This window comes from Trachypithecus francoisi, unplaced genomic scaffold, assembly GCF_009764315.1.
Source record: "Trachypithecus francoisi isolate TF-2019V2 unplaced genomic scaffold, Tfra_2.0 Lachesis_group21, whole genome shotgun sequence".
NCBI classification, from domain to species: domain Eukaryota; kingdom Metazoa; phylum Chordata; class Mammalia; order Primates; family Cercopithecidae; genus Trachypithecus; species Trachypithecus francoisi.
In genome coordinates this window covers 19,325,133-19,347,899 of record NW_022681467.1, presented here as the reverse complement: position 1 = coordinate 19,347,899, position 22,767 = coordinate 19,325,133, and the positions used below count along the sequence as shown (strand labels likewise).

The 22,767-nt window shown below is 38.8% G+C and overlaps 1 long non-coding RNA gene across 1 annotated transcript; it reads left to right on the top strand.

Moving 5' to 3' along the window:
* Positions 1-439: 439 nt before the first annotated feature.
* Positions 440-22,183, top strand: LOC117068250. Its single transcript, XR_004431046.1, has 3 exons — positions 440-684; positions 14,248-14,432; positions 20,948-22,183. It is a non-coding gene; the product is annotated as an uncharacterized LOC117068250 (long non-coding RNA).
* Positions 22,184-22,767: the final 584 nt, after the last annotated feature.

Sequence of the window (22,767 nt, the reverse complement as noted above, 5' to 3'; positions counted from 1 at the left end):
GTATATACATACACTTCAAAATATATTCCTATTGTAAATTAGGCAACACAATTAGAGAACATGTAAACATAAACATGTACTTTTTTTTGGTTTGTGTATTTGATTGAGCCAAGCCTGGGACAGATGGCATCTAAACTGGAGTAATATGGTGTAAACAATCCCCTTGCCCTTTCTTGTATGCCCTTCTCCTTCTCTAGACCTTCCTCTCAGAGTTCTGACTTAGCTTCTGATGTAGCTGACAGAATTTCTTCTCTCTCGTTCCCACCACAGTATATATCTGTTGAATTGTTGAACTGGATTAGGTCAGAAGCATTAATTGGAAATCATCACTCTGTAGAGAACAATAAAAACACAAAATCTCATGACCAAGGAAGAGCCAAAGAGCTTGTCTGGATTTCTTGACCTCACCTCTCAGAATGTTGACAATGAACTACAACCAAAACACAACCATGGCAACAAATTAGATATTTGTTGAATCAGGCCAAGACATAAAAATATACTGTACGCCAAAATGTAAAGGTGACATGAGTGATCAAAAGAGAGGGAAAGTGAAAGGTCAAGGGAGAAACTCTCAGCATGTAGGTACGGAACCATTTCCATGAGGTCAGCTACATTCCAAAGCGGCTGCAGCACTTGATGGCGAGCTGTCGGGGCATGCTGCACAGCCCAAGACAGTCTTTGAAGGTTTGTACCCACCCTCGTTTCCTGGAGATTTATGAGGCCAGTTCTGACTCTGTCTTCCCAGTGCTACATCACAAACATGCATCTATACTCTTCTTAAATGAAACATGGATCTATACTCTTCTTAACTGAAATAACAGGCACCACAATAAGAAGGGCTGGGTGTATAGGTTGGGCAGATTTCACTCCTCTTTATGGACAGATTACTTTGGTAATTATAAACCAAATGGGTAGAATTAATTCATGTTTATTGAGCATTGAATTCTGGAGCCTGAAATCACAATATTGTATATATTCTATGTGAGTTTCTTTTTTTCCTTTGTTCCTCTTTTCTCTTCTCCCTCATCCTTCCTTTTCCTTTTCATTCAACAAATGTTTATTGGTGCTTACTCTACCAGGCACTGCTCTAGGGGCTGAGAAGACATCAGTGATCAAGATAGATACAGCCCCTGACACTGTAGAATGTATCAAGACTAAAAGAAAAGGTTGTGTGAAGGATTTCTTTGAAAGTCCTATATGCTCATTTCTGTAGGAATGATCCAGGGGTTTATAAACAAAAATAGAGGTAAATTAAAATATTTCATGATCTTAAATGTGTGTCAAATACACTCTGGCTATATATAGAAACTAAGAAACTAAGAGAACTGGAGGAGGTGAGGCATATGATGAGAAGAAGTCACTGCACCAGGAAGTGTAGAACAGTTCACATCAGTGGTCAACTTCTAGAAGGCTCTGTGGTATATAAGAGGCGATGCCTCTGCCCAGAGACAGAGCAAGTGCCTGGGGAAAGTAGCTGATGAAATCATCAGAAGGTCTGGCTTATGACAAAAGGGTGCATGGAAAGTTCAAGAGACTGAAGAAATTGTCAGAGTGGCAAGGAAGCAGAGAGGGGCATACATGTGTAAAATTAGGCTGTAAAAATAGGGGGTAACCAATCAGGCATTGCCTTGCAGGTCGTCATAAGAATTTTGGTCTTTATCTCGTGTGAAATGAAGACTTAGGTATGTTTTTAAGTATGCCAGTTTGTGTATGTCTCTATGTGTGTTTCCAAGAGAGGAAAAAAAGAGAGGGCAATTTTTGGAAATTCCAAGTGTACTGCAGTGGCAGTGAGGTTACTGTAAGGCAGTAAACTTAAAAACAAATGACATTAGCTTGGAATAAGGTAATGGCCTTAAAGTGAGAGAGAATAGCCAGCTTTGAGTGATGTGAAAAAGATAAAATCCACAGGGCATGCAGTTGGCTGCATTTGATAGAAGGTTATAAAGGTTAACGCCTAGATTTCTGGGTTTTGTAGCATATAGATGATAGCGTCATTCCCTGAGATAGTAAACATTGAGGGTAGAGTCAATTTGTTGGAGAGGAGGACAATTAACTTTATTTTGAAACTACTAAATATGAGGTGGTTTAGTGACACCCAAACGGAGATACCAAAGAGGCAGATGAATGGATGGGTTTGGGGCTCACAAAGTCTATGATAGACACACTAATTCATGAGTCATCTGTAGTGAGGTGATAATTGAAGCCATTGGCCCAGATGGGATCTCTTTGTTTAAATGCAGAGTATAAGAAGAGGGCGTAGGAACAAACCTTGCGAAATAACATTTCTTGGCCAGATAAATGAGATTAAAGTTGAAGTGGAGATAAAAGAGAAGTAAACAAAGATGTAGGGGGAAAACCAAAACAGTCTTGTGACACGGAAACAAAGAGAAACGGGCATTTTAAGAATCAACAAGTAGTCTGCAGTGCGAAGTACTTTTTTTTTTTTCTTTTTATTATACTTTAAGTTCTAGGGTACATGTGCATAACGTGCAGGTTTGTTACATATGTATACTTGTGCCATGTTGGTGTGCTGCACCCATCAACTCATCAGCACTCATCAACTCGTCATTTACATCAGGTATAACTCCCAATGCAATCCCTCCCCCCTCCCCACTCCCCATAATAGGCCCCGGTGTGTGATGTTCCCCTTCCCGAGTCCAAGTGATCTCATTGTTCAGTTCCCACCTATGAGTGAGAACATGTGGTGTTTGGTTTTCTGTTCTTGCGATAGTTTGCTGAGAATGATGGTTTCCAGCTGCATCCACGTCCCTACAAAGGACACAAACTCATCCTTTTTTATGGCTGCATGGTATTCCACGGTGTATATGTGCCACATTTTCTTAATCCAGTCTGTCACTGATGGACATTTGGGTTGATTCCAAGTCTTTGCTATTGTGAATAGTGCCGCATATGTGTGCATGTGTCTTTATAGCAGCATGATTTATAATCTTTTGGGTATATACCCAGTAATGGGATGGCTGGGTCATATGGTAGCAAAGTACTTCTTATAGGTGAAATAAAATGAGAATTGAAAAACGTTTAACCTGGGGTGACAGGCAACCCAAGGTAACTCTTTTACATAGAAAGAAGGGGCCAAAAACCAGGTAGAAATCAGTTGAAGGGAGAATACATCATGTTAAAAAGGAAAGGCTGAACACCCATCAGATAGAAAGGGTCATGGTAAGAAGAAATTGGTCCTAAAGTGTAGGTTCCATGGACAGCAAAAGGGTCAGCTCTCTACTGATATTTGAGAGACAAAGGATAGGGTAATGTGGATGCTGAAAAGTTTGCCAAATTCATAGAGGTAAGTTGAGGGAGTTAGCATTATATGGCCTCCATTATCTCTCCAAAGCATTTGGCTATTTTTTGAGGGTGAAAATATTACATTGTGTTGGGAATTAAAGCAGAAGTATAACAAAGAAATCAGGCAGGAGTTTTGTATTAGCTGCCTATTGTGACAGCAGTGCTGCAGAACAAAGCAACCCAAAGTGAGTGACTCAAAACACTAGACGTTTTAAAAATTTGTGTTTCTGTCAATTAGCCTCATAATGCTTCTGGAGTTGTCTGAGATTGATCGCATATTTTGAGGCTGGATGGCTGTCACTGACCTAGGCTGGCTTCATCGGGAGATAAGTGACTCCTGAGATAAATGACTCCTTTCCACATGTCTCTCATCTCTAGCAGGCCAACCCAAGTTGTTGTCATGGTCAAGGCAGAGACGCAGTAGCAGAAGTGGGAATGTGCACGCATATTTTCAAGCCTATGCATGCATTATATTTGCTAATATTGAAATTATATTGGCCAAATCAAGTCACATACCCACATTCAGGATCAAAGAATGGGGAAGTAGATTCTCTGCAGTGGAAGAAACAATAAAGTCACATGGCAAGTGGATATGAATACAGAGAAGGACAAGGAATTCAGACCCTTAATGCAATCCACCTACAAGTCACCGGCAGTATTAAGAGCACATTCACCAAAATTTAACTTCATTCAATAGTGGAATCCAACAGTTCTATTGTGTGGATGTCTCCAGCAACATTTGATTGCTTAAGTAGAACACCAAAAAGATATTTTACACTATATGTGGGAATTGCTAGAATGTATAAAGAAAGTGCAGAAAGACAGATAAGCAAGGCCATGTAAGATATAAGTAAGGCTATTATTGATGTAAAGGCATTTCAAAGTATCCATTGACCAATGAGGCAAGTGAAGGTGTGGGAGAATGGAAAAAGGGGGGCTTGTGAAGGCAAAAGTTACTCATAGTGAAAATGGTTTAAACCATAATATTGACAAAGAGGGAGTTGAAGTCAGGAAGAGGGTGCTTGAAGTTTTCAGATAGAACAATTTTATGACATAACAAGGTCTAAGAAGTGGCAGTTTGAGTAGGGAGCTGAGGTAAAGCTAGTAAATGGGGAAGGCAAAGGAAATGCAGTAAGGGAAGAGAAGAGTGTTGAGTCATTCCTGTAATAAATGAAAAGATGAAAAATCTAAGTCCAGTGCTATCATGCTGGATGTGCGAGAGGCAGTAACCAGGAGTTCAGCAGGTAAGTGTGGGGAAAAGGAAAATATAAAATAGCCAAACAACACAGGACGCAAGAGTTGCATTTTATGGTCTGATTGATATAAGTTGTTGTTATTGGGGAGAAGGGTTAATGAACCAGATGTAGCCATAGGAAGCAAAGATACCATCAAGATTTTCTCTCAACCTTGAAACATATGGGCTATTATAAAACCAACCAACCAACAAACTCTGGGTTGTAAGAAAGGCAAGATGGAGGAACCTACAACTTTTCTTTGTTGAAAATACATAGTTTTGGAATGAGTAGCGATGCCATGTTGTATAAAGTTGCCTAGCCAAACTGGGTACAGATGTTCCAGAACAGGACAGAGAATGACAAAGTTGGGAAAGGGAATGTGTTAAGGAACAAAATGGTAGGAGAAGGCCACAGAGCAGCATTCACCGTTCCTCTCCGTCATTCACTGGCAAGAAGCCAGTGAACTCCTCCTGACAGTAACTCCTTCTCTGTCCTGTTCACTTTCCCCACACTTATCTGCTAAACTCCTAGTTACTCCTCTTCATACATCCAGCATTATGATACTGAGCTTATATTTTTCATCTTTTAATTTACTACATATTTTCTGTCCTGGGAAAGACAGAAACCATTCTCACACTTGGTGACCTCAGAGTCCTTGAAGGAAAATAATTAAAAATTGTGGAGATAATGGGAGGTAACACATAGAGATTATACAGGAATAAGATTGTTATTTACTTTCTTCTTCATATGAGAGAAAAAAAGAGAAAAACATATAAGAAAAAACATGAAACTAAATATGGCATATATATTTATCCTTTTAAATATAACGAGTGTTAGGAATTATAACCTAATACATTAATGTGTCTGGAAGATAATTGGAGGAACTAATTGAAGTGAAAATTAAACAGTATATGATATTGCACAAAACTTGAATTCATGTCCCAGTTTTGTCTGGCTTATAATCACGTCTGTCCTGGTAGGGGCATAGTAAATGTTTAATTAATACATTTGGGAAAAAATGAATAAATTGTTGTGTCTTGAAAAAGTATACTTCAGTCTTTTTGATCCTGAGTTGTTCTCTTCTTATTTTCCTGATTAATTTCTATCCATTCTCAATATTAAATAACATAGGAGATATGGACTTGATATAGAGTAGATGCTAGAAAATGATCATTGGAATCTAAATTTGCTTATGTGAAGTTGGAGGTGTCAATAAAGCCTATTTAGTTATTATTCAAAGGTCTTTTGCTGTCTTCTACTCATACTTGCCTATTAACTCAAGCCTTGCATGTTAGCAAACATTAATGATTTTTCTTGTAGGGCTGGCCTATCACATCTACACACCCACACTCTCTGAGGTAATCTTGAGCCAGGTTCCTTCTGATTATATTTTGCTTTTTCATGCTGCTGTCCCAGAAGACGTTGACGTCATCCGGAGACACAGTAGCGCCGTCCTTCTTCAGAGGTTCAATTCATTCTACCATCCGGAAATTCTGCCGACAAGGCAGCCAGTGTTAGAAATTAAGCTTGTGACATGCAGGACATGGTGGAGTGCAAACATTGGTCAGTGCTTCCTCTCTCAGCCACAGAGGAAAGCCACACTGATTGGTATTCAGGAAAGGGACCTCCTGTTTCGAAGGATTCCTTCGTGCTGTTCAGCAATGCTGTTTAGGGTGGATTTTCCCATTTGAACGGCAAAGCTTAAACACAAATATTAACTACCTGAAGCTGCAAATAGCAGCATAGTACATTAAAAAAAAATAATGAATATGTTAACCAGCCTCTACCCAACCAAGAAAAATATTATGCAGAGACAAGGCTGATTTTAGAAAAAATGCCCAAGGAAACATTAATAAAAAAGTCAAGTTTCCTTTCAAAGTTTGTTTTTGCTAAACATTCATAGTTTTGTTTTCCAATCCAATTTTATTATAAGAAAGATATCCCACATGTGTACCTGGCATTCATTTTAAAATAATCAGTAATATGCACACACAAAAAATGGAAATAGTGGGTGAGTTCTTAAGTATGACAGAAAGAAAGGGCAAAATATATAATAAGGAAGGGAGATAGTTCTTTGAATGCACGTAAGTTTGTAGCCTCTTTAGTTATAAGCAGATTTCATGTCCTTATTATTTGGACTATTTACATTTTAATATTGTTCATTTGGAAAATCCAAGTCTATCTGATTCTTAACTGCAAGGTTTCTTCCCATGAAATCACTGAAGGTGCAACATCGCTTGTAGTCAGTAGAAGATTGACATTTTAGAGCTGTAATTCCAGCTTAGGGCAACAAATGGACATTCTATTACCTGTTGGATAGCTTCTTTGGTATTTATTTCTGTCCTTGGTGAAGATTAAAACTAAATTATTGGGTTTGAAGAGGCACTTCACACCTGTAATCTCAGCACTTTGGGAGGACAAGGCTGGAAAATCATTTGAGCCCAGGAGTTGGAGACCAGCCTGGGTAACACAGAAGATCCCTATCTCTTAAAAAAAAAAAAAGAAAGAAAAAAAAATGTCTAGGTGTTGGGGCACATGCCTGTGGACCCAGCTACTCAGGAGGCTGAGGTGGGAGGATCACTTGAGCCCAGAAGGTCGAGGCTGCAATCAACCATGATCATGCCACTGCACTTTAGTCTGCATGACAGGGTGAGACTCTCTCTCTCTCTCTCTCTCTCTCAAGAAAAGAGAAAACATAAATGATTAAAACATTCTGTTCAATAATTCTCATTCTCAATTGGTAAAATAGGAATTTTAGACTCAATTTAGTGAATAACAAAATGCTTTTGGTGCACCTTCTTTGTTTAAGGCTCTTTTTCTCAACATTTATATCATTACTTCCTCATAACAAGTGTGTACAGTTGGTATTAATATGAACCCATTTTCCAGGTGAGGAATCTGAGGCACACAGAGATGAAAAACTGTCCAGGCAGTTGAGTCAGAATTCAAATGTTGGCTGTCTTCGTCTGGAACCCACACTTTCTACCTTCCTCTTGTGTTGTAAGTTAAACTCAGATTTAAATTGGCTAACTTGGCTTTGCCTGGTTTACTGTTAATCCACTGTCATTTAATGTTGGCTTTTGTTTATTTGTTTTGTTGTTTTTGTTTAGTTTTGTCTAATTTGTGGCGTATAAATCTTTTCTGTAATAATGACAGTAAAACATGGGCAGGGCACCTGGGTTCTAGTCACAGCCTAGCTACTAACTTTATACAAGTTTGGATGTTGCATAAACTCAGTTTCCTTTCTATAAAGCAGATACAATGAGAGAGCATCCCTTTCTGCCTCATAGGCAGAAATCTACTGTGCTAACAAATTAAAAATATTATCATAGATGCTTCTTTCACTAAGCCAAAGGGATGCACCAAGCTGAAGTTTATGGAATTCAATTTGACAACTTGGATATTAAACTTCTAAATTATTTTTCTGAAGAGGATGTTGAAACTAATGGAGAAAGGGAGATTTAAGCTTACTGATGAATTTTTATTCATCCATTTACTCCACTTGAAGAGTTAGTCAAGACTGAGTTGTGACATGTATTTGGAACAATTAAGAACAATGATTGACCTCACCTAGGTTTCTGTAATATCAAAAATGTGGGAATATCTACAAGGACAAATGGATGGTGAAATAAATTTTGAATGCCAAGTGATATTTTGTGTCACTCTTTGAGGACTGCTGAAACTATTTCTAGGAAACCACACACAGGCACATGCTACAGTTCAAAGGGTCATCATAATATTTGTGAGTTCTTAGCATGAATTAATTTTGAAGACTATTTTGAGACAATTTGTTATTTTTATTCTCAAACATTTATTTGGAAATCTATTTATTCTCACCCACATAGGAATATTTATCTACATCCCTAAGTTTCCATTTTAGTTACTTCCTTGTATAGTATTCTTCCTACTTGAATCTTGGGATCAAATTCCTCAGTGTTTGCATTGTTTAAAATAAGTTATCCTGCCATCCTTCTCTCCCAAGCTGGTGGTGTCCTATAATCTATGAAAATGCACTGCAAATGAAGGAAAACCCTCATGTAAACATTCTACCTATTTTCTGAAAGGGATAATTCCTCCCTTTTATCTTTTAGCACAGTCATTTGAAAGGAAGTGGTCTTCATGGCTGGAAAGCCAGGATAGTTTTTGCATATTTTTTGACAAATTGAGGCCCATCAGTTTGAATCATTAGACACTGCGCTTGTGGTTTTAGTAGTTTCTTCTCTCTGGGACATCCCACCTCCTACCATCCTTAATAACTCACTCAGCTTTGCTGTTACCTCATTTGATGACTGGCAGAGATGATGGAACAGCAGGAGCCACCATAGTATATTCAATGAATTATTTAGTAAATCCTTCTGTAAATATTTAGTGAGCACCTGCTGTATGCAGGAATGGTTTTAAGTACTAAGGCTAGTACTTAAGTGCAGTCAAATGCCAGCTTTGTCCTCCTGCTCACACAGTGGTGACATTCTAGGAATACTGAACAGAGAAACAGATAATCAATTATCTATATTAATATTTATCTAAATGAATACATATATCAATGAATATTTAAGCTAATATTAAATTATGATATAAAATAGAGGGAATAAAATGTAATAGAGGTGTATGGGTTAAGAGAGGGATACATTGGAGTAGTCAGGCTTCTGAGAGATGGCTTTTGAAGGGATACCATAGTTAGAAGAACAGCAAGCCACCTGAAGAACATTTTAGACAGAGGGAACAGCACACACAAATGCTGCAAGATGACAGCTACTGAGAATGTTGAGTAATAAAAAGAAGATAAAGTGAGAAAGATGGAAATTATACAGGATGAGGTCTGAGAGGTAGAAGAGGACCATTTCGCATATGCCTTTATAGATCATGGAAAGGGCTATGGATTTTGTTCTAAGTATGATGGTGTAGAACAATGATTCTCAAAGTTTCATGTGGATCAGAATTACCTGAATGACTTGCTAAAGTATAAGTTATTGGGTCTATCACTAGAGTTTCTGAGTTAGTGCTTCTAGAGAAGAGCAAGAATTTTCATTTCTTACAGGTGATGCTGACACTCCTGGTATAGGAAAAACACTTTGAGAACCACTGCTGTAGTCAATAGCTGTTATGTGTACCTACTCAGAATAGATTTCACCAAAATTTTACAAGTGGATCTTGATTTTCTTGTGCAAAACGTCTCTTCTGTATTCTTAGCCCAAGCAATGTATTTTATTACCTTGGTCACAATGAGCTATTTGATGATGGACATATGACTTTTGGCAGTCAATTGAAATCCAATCCAGGGAAACTCCAGAAACTATTGGAAAGTGAAAGTTCTTAAGCTACTGGACAAGAAGCTCACAGTCAATATGTAGGGAAATTCTCTCCAAAAGCTAAGTCAGTGCAGATGAGAACTGAGCTGCAAGATGACAAGAGACTGAGCTCTCGTACCTTCTGTTTGAACCCCTAGATGTAGTCATGTCTAAGTCAATTATACTTCTGTGATTTCTATTTCCATCACTAATTTTCCCATCTTATGGTTTAGGAAATTTCTCTTTGGGTTCTGAAACAACCGAAAATATAAATACAAATAAAAAGCTATAGTAGATATACCACTTTTACAAATTTAGATGCACCTTGCTTCATCACCAAGAACAAGATAAGTGAGTTTATATGGCTAAATACTACTCTGTACATTTATAAAATAGATACGCTTTGTACAGGCAAATGAGATATTTCAAAATAGAAAATCTCAAGCAAATAGGAGAATGAAGTAGTTAGTCAAATTAACATAGGCATTTGAAAATGTGCTAAATATCACTTGGTGACACTATATCATTGCTGGCAGCATCATTACCTATTATCTATAATATGACCCCCAAATAAAATTTGTGATTGTATTTTTCTGTCCTTTTATGTGGAAACCTCACATTCTCTACAAGTCGATGCATGTTTTCCATTACAATTACACAAAGCAGTTTCTCATCATTTAGCTTCTGTCTAAATGTGATCTTTTCAAATAGTCTTTCTTGACTGTTCTATTTCAACTGTCATCTCCCTACTCAAAACGAAGTCTATCAAGCCATCATATTTCATTATTTTCTGAGAAAACATTTTCTCCAATTATTTCGTTTGGTCATTTTTTTATCCCTCAGAATATAAACTACATGAAAGCAGTGGTGTTTTCTCTTATTTACCTTATTTCTCTTATTTATTGGGTTATATTCTGCAACCCAATTGATATTTTTAGAATAGAAAAATGAATAAATTGTACACTTTTGCCTTTCCTTAAATACATTTTAAAAATTTGAGTGTTTCTTTCCTATATTTGTATCTATACCTTTGGAACAATTTTAGGTCAAATTTCGTTTTAGCCACAAATCCTCCCTGACCACCATCACCCAAAGCTTCTGAACCTAGAACTAACCTGATAATATGAAAATTATGTTGTCCCTACTTGTATTGAGCTTTTTTTGTGTGCAAACTTCTCTTCCTTATCAGACCTTCCTGAGGCAAGGCCAGTATTTTTCATTTGTATTTCCACTTTATCAATATTGCCTTGCATAGACTACAGACATACAAATATTTGTTGACTGTATGAATAGATGGATGCATATTTAAGAGACAAAATGCCCATAGTAATTTAAAACTCTTGTATTCTCCAAATAGATATTTTCATATTATATATAGTCTTAAAGGCTGTGAACTATGCTGTAAGTGAAAAATCTTAATTTCTGATATTATATTGAATATTCATAGAAACTGTAAAACATTTATAGAAATAATCAAAGCAGATAGTCATAGAAACCATAAAATAAACAGGTAAATAAGTAAAAATTAAAGTCTTTATTTAGGAAGATGAGTGGGAAAATACGGGAACAGCCTGTAATTTTTTATTTATGCATCAGCTTTATGATTCCAACATGCTGCCACTGACCCCTTGGCCATAAGTGAATCAAAGTGTTTTCCTGCATTGGTGCAGGATTTGTGCCAGCCTGTCTGTGCCTCCTCCCTTGTCCAACCTCATGACCCTTTCAGCATGGACTTCTAGGACAAGGTGTGGGCTTTGGCAGACCTGAAACATTTCGGAAAGGAAGCTGGTGTCTTGGGGGCAGTGGTAAGTCTGTTTTTAGACATGTTATTTCTGAAGTAACAGCAGGGTACTGAGCATGACGTCTATATATATGGAGTTGTATGTAGCTAGAAATATGGCATTGCAGATACGAGAGAAGGATAACATCATTGGTCATATATATTTGAGAGTCACAAGCATATAGTCTTAAAGAAAATGTGGATGAACGCAAAATACAAGTTAGTGGTGATCTCTGGGGAGAGACAAGGGCTGATGGTGTTACATGTATGAAGGATAATTGAGGGATAATCTTCAAATTTATTGGCAATCTTTCATAATCTGGTTGGTATGTTTTATTTTTTTTCAAAAATCACATATATATTATATATGAATGCTATGTATCTCACAATAAAAAAGATTTAAAAATATGGTTGCCTTTCAAAATAAAAATGTGCAATGGCAAAAAGCAAATCTTTAATATTTCAAATGTCTTAATTTCCTAAAATATGATTACTTGAAGCACTTAGTTGGAAGAATTGAAGTGCTTACAACAATTTGCCTCAGCTTCTAGCTATTTCAGGAACACTCTTAGACATAAATGAACTCATGATATTTTTTTCAATTCTATTTACTCTTGTGTGAACAACCATGACTCTTTTCTCTTCACACTGAAGCCTCCTCCTCTGTAAAAGATGATTTCCAACATCTACAACAAAAGGAAAGGAGGAATTTGTCCCCAAATTGAATCCTATATTAATGAATGCATGACATATGTACCAGTTACTTGTTGACATAATGATGTTGCATTACAAACCACCCTGACATTTATTGCCTTAAACATATCATGCATTTGCAGGTTGTCTGGGAGACTCCTGCAGGTCTTGAACGGGCCCTTCCTGCACCTGCAGTCTGCTGCAGATGAGCTAGGGGGCTCTGCTGATCTTAGTTAGGGTCTCCTATGTCTGGGATACTCTTGTCAGCTTGTCTAGGACCTCCGCTGGAAAACTTGGACAATTCTTCTCTGCCTTACTTGTACCATCCGCTGAGCATTTTCTCATGCCAAAGTTAGAAGAGTGAATTAGAAAAGAGACACATTCAAGGACTTTTCTGGAGTTTCCTGACTCTGTTGTCGCCATATTTGTTCATGATTGGGCAAAGCAAGAATCAGCAGATAGAACAAAATGCTGTCCAGAGTGGGAGGGCATTGCACAGTACGGGGCAAAGAGAGAGAAGAGTGGGGCCACTGATGCAGTTCATCTACCACCACATGTTCTTCCTCCCCTCCTGGCCCTTGCTCATTCTCTTTCTATGATTTCCTGCCTATTAGGATTCTACAGGCTAGCCATCCCTCGAGGCTCAGGTCAGGTGTCCTTGACTCTATATACAGTTATTCCGGCCTTCTCTCCCATTCAAAACTTTAAGGCATTCAGTGTTTGCTTCCATCATTTTAACTTTTTTATCTCCATTGCTGGGTGTTGTTTCATAACTGACTGTCTCATCAGAAAATGAGGTATTAATACAGGATATTTGTTTTGTAACCCTGCAAAACCTGGCAGAAACAGGGTAGAAAATAGACCCTGATCAATAGTTTTGATTCTTTGTCCATTGATTTATTTTTATAAAACTGTTCAGTCACAAATCCACATGGCCCTTTTCTAGAGTTCTGGTATGTTAACACCGATTCTTTTGGCACTGGGTATAACCCACTAATTTCTTCCTTCTTTTTATTTCTTATTTTCACATTTCTTCCTATTTCCTTCCATCCTTTCTTTTTGAAAAGCTTTTCTTTAGATTAAAAGAATTTGACTTGTTCATTTAAAAAGGTCTAAAAACCCTTTTCATCACAGTTAGATTTCTGACTTGTTCTCTATAGCCAGTATTTCTTCAGCACATTACTTGAGCACACCCCTAAAAACAGGTGTCAAAACACATTAAAGGCACAGCTTCCTAAAACATCAAAGGAAACTGTGTTCTCTATTTTCATAAATGCCACCTCAAAGCTAAAAGCCTGTCTAAGTCAGTCACGTGAGCCATTTTACTGGTCAAGATATGGGTAATTTGAGTGCTGCCCTCAGTATTGATCTCATCTCATTTATATGTGTTTAAAATTCTACGTTAATCCAAATTCTACTTTCTGCATAATTTATGCAGAGGCCAAAGAAATGTCAGGTTTGCAAATAACTGGAGGACCTTTATAGAGATTCCAGGTAAAAGTATAGAGCTGAAAAGTAAACGAAACAGTGCAAGTCTTGTTATGTGGACTGTTCAAGGGCACAATAGTTATCAAGTTCAACCTTTCAATTTCACAGTCTAGGGTTTAATGAGAGCCTCCAGGGCTTAGGTTTCCCACCAGGGAGGTGACCTTGGCCCAAGCCATCAGCAACAAGGATTTGAAAAACACTAAATCCATAACCTGCATTAGATTGATCACATGTAAACTGGATGGTAAAATGGGAAATTTGAGATGCAATATTTGAACCTTAGATCAATTGGGCAAGAAATATAATAAGGCATTATTATTCTCATTCCACAGTTGAACTTCTTCAAATTTAACTGTATAATAAAGAAGATGAATGCCTTGCCCAGGTTCACACAACCAGCAAGTACAAGAGTATCTGGTTTATCTGGCTCTAGAATCACTTTTCTTTGCTTTCTTAACAGATGGCTGGATGTATGACCTTGTCATGTACGTAAAACATCCACAGACTAACTGGAAAAGGACTTTACCTCAGCCAAAGTGAGTGCATTGCAGAATAAGTGCAGAGAGCTTATCTTGGTTTTTAAAGATGTTGCAATCCATTTTAATTGGGGATCTCATTGCAATATGCGCCTATGTCTTGAGACAGGTAAGCAAAACAAAACGAAGGTGATTAGCATGGGGAAAGATGGGGCATATTTGAAGCAAATCCACTTTTTAAAGAATTTCCTCATTCCTCACTCTTTATTCTTCCACTTAAAACCTACTGTGACATTTAGCTCTGTTTTTCATGGCAATATATCTTTTTCTCCTTTTCATGTTTTTGATTTCTCCTTTATGTTGAATAAATTGCTCCATGAGATTTTTCTCTCTTCCTTCACTTCCGAAGACACCCTAGACAATCCCTCACATGAAATCAACCAGGTTGGTCCGTCTGCTCATGCCTCCACTGTTCTCATAAAGAAAGAGAAGAAAGGGGCTCAATGCCTGGAGTGTGTGAAAATGGGGTAAGGTGAGGGCAGAGTGTGGCAGGTATTGTGCTGAGGCCATGAATGCATAATCACTCCTGTCACAGCAAATAGATTCTGTCATGAGGAATTCCATGGTTTTCCAGAGGAAATCAGCTTTCCCTGCAGGCTGCCAAGCCCAAATGAGCTCCTTAGAGCACCTGCAGATCTGAGCATCAAGCAATTATTCCACTATCTTGCCTAAAAACAAAGACTTTGCTACCCTTTGACAACCTCTGACCTTTTCCAGCTAACATAAACTAATTATATTTGCAGCAGGAGGGGAGGAAGGCTTTCGTAGTCCTCCGTGGGAGTTGTCTTTCATGCTTTGTGCCACGTTGTCGGTTCTGGCAATCCAAAAAATGACCACCCTTCAATCAAGGGAGTTGCTGGACAAAGCACTTAAAGAGATACAGGGAGGCCCTTATCACAAGTAAATCTCACTGTCTAGGCTTGGTCAGAGTAGCCCACACTGTCCAGTTAGCAATAGTACAAGAGAGCCATTGTTAAGTGTCACTTAGCAGCAATTACAGCCTGGTCAAAACAGTTTTTTTTTGCATGTGTTGTTTTGTTTTTAGACAACCTGTTAATGGGCCCACAATTAGGTGTAAGGAATAACCCAAGCCACAGGCACTGAAGCAAGGTTAGAGGTTAATTGAGACTTTCTGTCCCAATAATCTAAGTTTTTGCAACTTTTTGCTAAGAGAATAGTCTTAAACAAAAAGGAGATAATATGATACAATTAGTTGGAAAGCAGGAGGGTCAAAATTCCCAGATGAGAAAGGAAAACTGGCCAAGGAAATCAGGCCAGAGGGACCACCTGGGCCACTTCAGATGCCAAGAATATCTGTGGCCATTCATCTGGTGGATGAGGCACAAAGCGGTGTGCCCTCCATTCATCACATCCCTTCTGTCTACCAAAGAAAATACAAGGTCAATGCCATAAACAGGAGGCATCTCGGGGTAACTGAAATTCCAGAAACAGCCTCATTAGAATAGCTTACAGGCAATCATGTTTTTCTTTTCCTAGTGAAGGTATATTCATGTCTTGAAATTGTATGGAAGGCCTTCTTTGTGGTGGCTGGGGTTGCAGAGGGACTTTCTGATAGTTTTTGAAGGATTGTGTCTAAATAAACGGCTCCCTTCATAGCTGAGAGGAAGAACCCAACAGAACCTCCTGGGCTTGCTGGCTATGGCATGGCACACATAATGTCCACACCTGCTCCCTTGCTCTTAACTATCAAAGGGCCCCTCTTTCTCCATTCCTTCTAGGTCATAATCAAGGTATTGTGTCTTAAGCAGCTGTTCTTTATCTGGTATCCTGAAACTATTATTGGAGGTTTCTGGGCTTTAATCTTTCTTACAGGTTTTTTTTTTTTTTTTTTTCTTTTAACCCTTTCCCTTACTCACACCCGGCAATGCAAACTTTGACACTTCCAGCTGGCAGATCCCTCTGATTGGAAGTGGACTAAATTTGCTAAACCATTTTGTTTTTTTCCTTTCTTTTTCCCAGTACAGCTGGTGCCAAAATGTGATGATTTGTTTTGCTCCAGTCGCTGAAGTTTTTGTTTTCTTTTATTTCAACCCCATACTGGCTTCCCAACTTGATGCTGAGTCATCTGGTGCAGGTGTTCTAAGCGGCTGGTATTTATGTCACTTGCAGATGGTTTGGGTAAATCACACAATGTTCCTGCAGCCCCATTGAGGCTCTCTCAGGTCCCTTTGATCCTGGCCTTCCTGTGGGTCTTACACATATGCAGAACTTCAGTGAACTCTTGGATGGATTCTACTGGTTGGGTTGCTATGGGCTCCACAGTCTGATGGGCTTCAACTGAGGGTAAGAGAGGTTAACTAAAAGAAAGAACCCTGAAATCACAATGTACCGCAGCTTCACCTACATAGGCAATTACATACCCGATGTGCAATAGAACGTAAGTTAATGCTATAACTTCTTAAGTAAATTGGAACAAAGGGACCACATTCTCTTTCTGAAGAAGGAGAAAGGTATGTAGGAAAGGAAGAGCTGGAGTAGTGAAATTGTTAAGTATTAAACATATATATTTAGTGTTTTTTGTTCATTACCTTTGTCTGACCCCAAACTGTCTCTAGCCCCTGTTCCAATGCTCAGTGCAAAGACTGGCTCATACGCAAGAATCTGAAAATCTCATCTATTTACACTGTACACATACAGCTTCTATTAGAAACTTACAAATCCTTGCTCCATTCTATCTATGAAGGCTGCTTTTATCATGAAGCAATACACACCACTTGGGAACACTCAACATCTTTTCCTCCTGTAAAGATTTACAACTTAGCGAGAGATTTTTCTGTTTGGTCATAGCCAAAGGCAAGACGTATCAACTTCAATTTTCAGAATAAAGTTTTTGGGAAAGCTGTGTCTTCCTAGGACTGCAGAAGTCCCACTATTGTAGGTGATATGGTTTGACTGTGTCTCCACCCAAATATCATCTTGTATTTCCACATGTTATGACAGGGACTTAGTGAGAGGTAGTTGAATCATGGGGGCTGGTCTTTCTCATGCTGTTCTCATGATAGTGAATAAATCTCATGTGATTTGATGGTTTTTAAAAAGGGGAATTTCCCTGCACAAGCTCTTCTCTTGTCTGCCGCCATGTGAGACATGACTTTCACCTTCCGCCATGATTGTGAGGCCTCCCCAGCCACGTGGAACCCTAAGTCCAATAAAACTCTTTCTTTCGTAAATTGCCCCATCTTGGTTGTGGTTTCATCAGCAGCATGAAAATGGACTAATACAGTAAATTTGTACTAGTAGAGTGGGGCACTACTGTAGATACCCAAAAATATAGAAGTAATTTTGGAACTGGGTAACAGGCAGAGGTAGGAAGAGTCTGGAGGGCTCTGAAGAAGACAGGGAAATGTGGGAAAGTTTGGTACTTCCTAGACACTTGTTTAATGGCTTTGCCCAAAAGGCTGATAGTTATATGAACAATGAAAGCCAGGCTAAGATGGTCTGAGATGGAGATGAAGAACTTGTTAGGAACTAGAGCAAAAGTGACTCTTGGTATGTTTCAGCAAAGAGACTGGGGGCATTTTGCTCTGCCCTAGAGATTTGTGGAACATTTAACTTGAGAGAGATGATTTAGGGTATCTGATGGAAGAAATTTATAAGCTGGAAACCACTCAAGGTGTGACTTGGGTGCTGTTAAAGGCATTCCATTTTAAAAGGGAAACAGATCATAAAAGTTTTTAAAAATTACACCCTGACAATGCAATAGAAAAGAAAATCCCATTTTCTGGGGAGAAATTCTAGCAGGCTGCAGGAAATTTGTATAAGTAACGAGGAGCCGAACGTTAATTACCAAGAAATGGGGAAAATGTCTCCAGGGCATGTCAGAGACATTTGCAGAAGCCCCTCCCATCACAGGCCTGGAGGTTTAGGAGGAAAAAATGGTTTCATGGGCCAGGCCCAAGGTCCCTCTGCTGTGTGCAGTCTAGGGACTTGGTGCCCTGTGTCCCAGCCACTCCAGCCATGACTAAAAGAGGCCAAGGTACAGCTTGGCCTATTGCTTCAGAGGGTGGAGGCCCCAAGCATTGGCAGCTTCCATGTGACATTGAGCCTGCAGGTGCACAGAAGTCAAGAATTGAGATTTGGGAACCTCCACCTAGATTTCAGAAGATGTACGGAAATGCCTGGATGCCCATACAGAAGTTTGTTGTAGGGGCGGGGCCCTCATGGAGAACCTCTGCTAGGGAAGTGCAGAAGAGAAAGGTGGGTTTGGAGCCCCTATACAGAGTCCCTACTGGGGCACTGCCTAGTGGAGCTGTGAGAAGAGGGCCACTGTCCTCTAGACCTCAGAATGGTAGATCCACTGACAACTTGCACTATGCAGCTGGAAAAGCCACAGTCAATGCCAGCCAGTGAAAGCAACCAGGAGGGAGACTGTACCCTGCAAAGCCACAGGGGCACAGTTGCTCAAGACCATGGGAACCCACCTCTTGCATCACTATGACCTGGATGTGAGACATGGAGTCAATGGAGACCATTTTGGAGCTTTAAGAGTTGACTTCCCCACTGGATTTCAGACTTGCATGAGGCCTGCAGCCCCTTTGTTTTGGCCAATTTCTCCCTTTGGAATGGCTGTATTTGCCCAATGCCTGTACCCCCATTGTATCTAGGAAGTAATGGACTTGCTTTTGATTTTATAGGCTCATAGCAGAAAGGACTTGCCTTGTCTCAAATGAGACTTTGGACTCTGGACTTTTGAGTTAATGCTGAAATTAGTTAAGATTTTGGGGGACTGGTGGGAAGGCATGATTGGTTTTGAAATGTGAGGACATGAGATTTGGGAGGATCCTGGGGCAGAATGATATGGTTTGGCTGTGTCCCCACCCAAATATCATCTTAAATTTCCATGTGTTGTAGGAGAGACCCAGTGGGAGGTAACTGAATCATGGGGGGCCAGGTCTTTCTCATGCTGTGCTTGTGATAGTGAATAAATCTCACAAGATCTGATGGTTTTAAAAAGGAGAGTTTCCCTGCACAGCTCTTCTCTTGTCTGCTGCCACATAAGACATGACTTTTACCTTCTGCCATGTTTGTGAGGCCTCTCTGGCCACATGGAACTGTAAGTTCAATAAACCTCTTTCTTTTGTAAATTGCCCAGTCTTAGGTATGTCTTTATCAGCAGCATGAAAATGGACTAATACAGTGAGCTACTGCATGGGTTTTCACAGAGTGATCAACCATCCAAGGTGTTTCTCAGGATTAACTCTGCTAAGATCGAAACAGTCCTGGCAAACTGTGGCCAACCTAATGTGTGTATTGCATTACCTGCAGAACTTGTTAAAAACATAGACCCCTGAGCCCCACCCCTACAGGGTCTGGGGGGGGCCCTGAGAATTTGTATTTTTAACAACCTTCAACATGGTAGTGAAACTGCCAGAGCAGGGCTATTCATGGAGTTGGAAGGAGCAGCTCTGTAGAACTTGTGAAGAGGAGCAGATGAAAGTGAAGAGCACAGATCTGGAGCAGTGTATATGATACAGAAAGGCATACTATTTTAAGTGACTCACCCCAATGTATCAGGAAGTTGTTGCCACCATAAACAACAACTGAAAATCTCAGTGACATGAAACAGTGAACATATTCTCATGCTCACAGAACAGCAAGGAGAATATGGTTCAACTGGTCTGGGCTCAGCTGGGTGGTTGTATTTCAGTCTGTAAGTTGGCTGCAGGTCTCCTCCATATGTCTTAGTGTGGTCAACTGACACAGTTATGACAGAAGTAACTGTTGAGAGTCATAAGTGGAAACATGTGACACTTCAGAAAGCTTAGACTCAGAACTGACACAATATTGTTTTTATTGGCTATCACCAGTCAAGCCCTAAAACAATGGAGTGAGCAGTGTGCTCTCCAAAGAAAGTAAGGAGAGAGTAAATATTTCCTAAGTAACAATCTAATCTACTATAGTGATCTCAGAGTTTTAGAGTACTCAATCTAATTGGGTATATAATTGGATATATATCAGTGACTGGTATACACTTGCTGTATGTCTAATGACCTACAACAAACTTTCAGATTATTTTACCATTCAGGTAGGAAAAAATACCAGGAAGCTGAAATATTTACTAATTGCTAAAATACATATTTGTCCCAAGCCATTTTCCCATCTTGGTTGCCCAGTAACTTGGAATATACAAAATTCAATGTTTTTCCAATTTATAAATGTTTGGTTAGGCGTAAGAGTACTTTATTTTATTTTTATTTTAGGTTTTTTTTTAATTTTGCATTTTGTTTTCTTTATTCTTTTCTCTAAAGTCCTCAACCAGCTTTTATTTGGTTAAATAAACCTGAAAGTTTAGTGGATTTTCCCTATGTAATTATTAAAAATATTTCCTGTGACAGTAATATATCACGTAAGAGACTTATAGATAAAACACAAATAACTACCGAAACAAGTAAATGTTTAAAAAATCATTTCGAATCTATAACACAAATATACTACCTTCTAACAAAAGACTACACTAGAACCATATTGTTCTTTAAACATGTCTGTTGTTCCTGATTCTTGGTAAAAAAAAAAGTATTTAATGGAATCTATCAATAGGCAAAAAAGTATTTAATGGAATCTATCAATATACAAAACTTAAAAGGTGTTTGTTATCATTGGCAGGGCCTTCAAGAGGATCAATATTTCCAGAATGTTGGTATTAGCATCCATTTTTCGCTGGCTAGATATTTTCCAACAGAGGATGTGACTCTCATCATTACAGCAGAGGAATACATTTATCAAAGTTAAGGAAGTCATTTGCCATTCGGATGGCCCAAGAAGCATAAACATTTATCATTGAGCCTTGGAAGAACTCTCTATTATAAAAAGATTGGTTAATTTCTGAAAACCACTCCTTCAATAAGGACCCAGGTTATGTGCCATGGTATCTGTAGCTTTCTGGCTGGGTCAGGGTGACCTGCACACAACCCTGGTAGGATGCCCTTGGACAGAGTATTTGCATCCCTTTGGTGTGCCAATGTATCAAGCATTCACAGGTCACAATGAAACACTAAAGTACAAGCTGCGCAAAGAGGTCATTGGTAGGCATTGTTTCTCCAGAGGGGAATCATCTTACAACTGTTATGAAGGGTCAAAGGTAACTTTCATTTTAAGATGCTAATTACTCCAAGAATTTGATGCAGGAGACAGCTGGTTAAAATGAATGAGCGCTACAGCGTTGAAGGGGAAAAACAAATAGAGGGTTATAATAAAAGTGCAATATGCAACATAGTAAGTATGCAGAGAATAAGGGACAATATTGTTAATAAACATCTGTTAGTCAATATGATCTTTGTAGAGCTGGGCTCTTTAATATTATACCTGCTGATCACATGCAATTAAATTTAAATTTAAGGTGGTTAAGGTTAGAAATTCAGGTCCTCAGCCACATAGGCCACATACAAAGTGTTCAATAGCCACATGTGGCCATTGACTACCATACTGGAGAGCCCAGATATAGAACATTTTCATTACCACAGAAATTTCTATAGGACAGCAATGACCTGGCATGTTTTGCTATTGGAGGGGTTTTAAACTTAGTGCTTTTATATAGGAAACATTATTTAAAAAAAAAAAAAAAGCCATCCCATGAAACGCTTCTCTCGTTCCAGTTCTGTAGTAAGGGTTGCCCTAAATTCACTTATGCCCTAGAAAATTCACTTATCATGAATGAAAAAACTGTTACTACTATTAATAATAATTTTGTCCTGGTGAATATTTACATTGTACCACACACTGTGCTAGATGCTTTATACATATTGTGTCATTTAATTCTTACCTTAAAGACTAAGATCTATCTGTGAATTACTTTTAGATAAATCAGGTTAAGAGAAAATAAAAACTGACCTTAGATCACAATTAAGTAAATATATTTAAACCTAAGGCAATTATTGCTCTTTGTGTGTGTGTGTGTAACTGGCAGCCCAGTGTTACTGAGATAACTACACAGAATTAAGCAATAAACTCTGCCAGAGCCTGGGGATATGAGGACAAGAATAAAGATGATTATCAGAGACAAGGGAAAGAAAAAGCAAGTGAGAGGTATTTGAGGATTCACTAAAGAGGCTGAGATTTAGTAGAAATAGTTGAGGAGACTCAGAAATTTCGTTATAAGATCCAGGCAAGCATGGAGAAAGGCTGCACTTAAGAGATTTGTGGGTTCCCGGGCTAACTACAGAAAAGAGGATTAGGGCAGCAAGACTGATGTTGAAACCACCAAATGGTCATATTAACATCCTAGTGTCCTTCCAAGATCAAGTGGATCCAGTGTATAGATGAAAGGATTTAAGAACATGAGGTTGGATGTGGATTGCTGTTTTCAAAGACTTGGACAAAAGAAAAGTCACAGCCTCTTAATTTCTCTCAGTGAACTTCAGCTTAGCCATTAAATTTCAGAGGAAGCAGATGGCACACATTCAATGTTCTGGGATATGACTGTACAC